Source organism: Megascapheus bottae, chromosome 12, assembly GCF_031878675.1.
Source record: "Megascapheus bottae isolate mThoBot1 chromosome 12, mThoBot2.hap1, whole genome shotgun sequence".
Lineage (NCBI taxonomy): Eukaryota > Metazoa > Chordata > Mammalia > Rodentia > Geomyidae > Megascapheus > Megascapheus bottae.
This window is the reverse complement of record NC_143520.1, coordinates 54,572,305-54,574,967: the sequence shown is the minus strand read 5'-3', so window position 1 is coordinate 54,574,967 and position 2,663 is coordinate 54,572,305.

Below are 2,663 nucleotides of genomic sequence, written 5' to 3'. Positions count from 1 at the left end.
CATCCTTTGTTATAGAAGAAGCTTTTTTTTTTTTAAATGTCTTTTCACAGATATGGGTTATGACTGTACCAAGCCTCTATAAAGGTTCTACTTACAGTACATTCAAGGCAGTAACATGGAGCTATTGGGGAGACATGGGCAAGGTAGAAGAACAGTAAATGGGGAGCAGCCTGGGAGCTTGGAGACTGGAGGTCCAGATGGAGGGGAGAGTGTGGATTCAGGTTGGGCTTTGGTCCCTACAGCTTCCTTTTCCCTTCCTGGGCTGCTCAGTAGTAGATAGGTGCCACTGTGTGCAAGCCCTCCAGGGGGCTTACAAGCTACCACGTCTTCAGGGAGCCACTGTGCACATAGCTCCTGATGGTTCCTCCCCCAAAGACAATTTAGATACTGCTGGGAGCTGGCTTCCTATTCTAATAGGGATCCTTAGATCTTTAATAACTATTCCTTTATTATTTTTTTCTCTTTTTTTCCCCCAATACCATTTGAGCCACACTCCAGGTAATCTTTTGGCTGGGTATTTTGGAGATTGGGTCTCAGATTTTTTTTTCCTTGGGCTGGCTTTGAACTGGGATTCTCTGGATTTTTGCCTCCTGAGAAGCTAAGATTACAGTGTGAGCCACTGGTGCCTAACTCAGTACCCATTTCATGGGACACTAAGTTCTGTGAACTGTGTTTCAATAAAGTGGTCCCATGGTCAGATGAAATTTCAAAAACTTATAATTTTCCCTTTGGGGAAATATGATAGAATGTTAAATCTGTTCTTTATGTTTAACAAACTTGTTAAACTCTTGAGACCTTTTCCACATTTTCAGAATGTTCACCAGCAAAGCTGTTTTAGGTGCTACAAAGGTACTTCCTTGCAAAATATTTTTGTTAAAACTATCCCTTGTGGGGCCGGGAGTTTGGCCTAGTGGTTAAAGTGCTTGCCTAGCATGCATGAAGACCCGGGTTCAATTCCTCGGTACCACATACATAGAAAAAAGCCAGAAGTGGTGCTGAGGCTCAAGTGGTAGAGCTCTAGCCTTGAGAAAGTCCAAGGACAGTGCTCAGGCCCTGAGCTCAAGCCTAGGACTTGCAAAAAAAGCAAAAAACAAAAAAAAACTATCCCTTGTTACCTTTTTAGAGTTTTTAGTAGCAATATATTCAGATTTATAAATATTTAATAAAATGTTTTAAGCGTTGCTGCTCCATTCATCAGCCCTTTCCAGGATGTGTTCTAGGCTACTAGAGAATGCCTGGGTCAGTCAAGGAGACCTGGCTGTTGGTGGGGATGTGATTCATACAGGCATGATTTTTGGTAGTCCCAGAGAAAGGAGTGATAAGAGGCCATGACAAGTGAGTCTCCAATCATTAGAGAGTGTACAAGCCACTGGGAACTCCTTAAATGCATAAGCTCTGGCCAGGCCACAGAGATAATAATGTAGCTGATCTTTTATCAGTGATGGGTGGGTCACACTGCAATTCTATACATCTAACAACATACACATGGTGAACTTGAGGGCATTACCTCTCACCCTGCAGTGGTGCTGCCTGCATAGTTGTGTGCCTCACAGGCATCCTGTGCAGGCCACAGCAGGAAGTCACATTGGATACCGTCTTGAGTGGGGTTCCACCCTCCTTTCTTCTTTTAAAATTAAATATGCTTTTTATACAAGCTTTTGTCAAGCTTTTCAAGCAGAGAAACATGAAGGCTTTAGTTTGAGTTTTCTTTGAGAATCCCTTCAAATGCTAATCTCTAAGTGTACAACTTTTACCTTACTGAGTATTTGAGTTCAGAATATAGTGTGAACTAAGAAACATCTAAAGGAAATTTTACAGTAGAGGAAATTCTACCTGTTACTCCATTTGCAAGTTCTGAAAGAAAATCTTCAACCCATTTTAGCCATGGAAAACCTTGGCCTAACCTTTGAGAGCTGTGGTTGTGGACTGAGCATTGGAGAAGGCAGAGATCATCTGGTGAGCCCATCACTCATTTTACTGATGAGGGATATGAGTCTCAGAGCTAGAACCACTTGTTGCCATAGTGATAGGTACAGTGTGAGATCCAGTCTTCAGGGGCCTCATTCTAGGCTCAGAGAACTGGTAGGGTGAGGAGGACCCTTAGGGAGGATAGCTCGAGGAAGCTTGAGGAATGGAAGTCCAGCCAGGTAGAAGGAGGAAGGGCTTCTGGAAAGCCTGGCCTGGGAGAAATAACAGCAAGAGAGTGAAAAGCTACTGTTCTGGGAGAAGTCTAGAAAAGGCCTGGGGAAAACTATATAGCTTTAATTTTCTTCAGTGAGTACATATGGTTCACTCTGGAGTGAACTATATACCGTGTGGTATATGTGTCTTGAAGTTAGGAGACCTAGGTGCAAGTTCTACTTAAGAAGAACAGGCAATCATTCATTATATGGCTTATGTTTCTATATCCTAGAGATCCTTTCATTTAGCGTCCTACTGTATGGCCTTTTGTATCAAGGTTTTGCTCTACTGCAAATCTCTGTTAGTAGAGCCCAAGGTTTCTACTGATTATGACAAATGAGGGAAACCATTGAGCCTATGTTCCTTTGAGTCTGGCTTACTTCACTTAATATGATTTTTTCTAAGTCTTTCCATTTCCTAACAAATGGGGCAATGTCATTCTTTCTGACAGCAGCATAGAATTCCATTGTGTACAAATACCA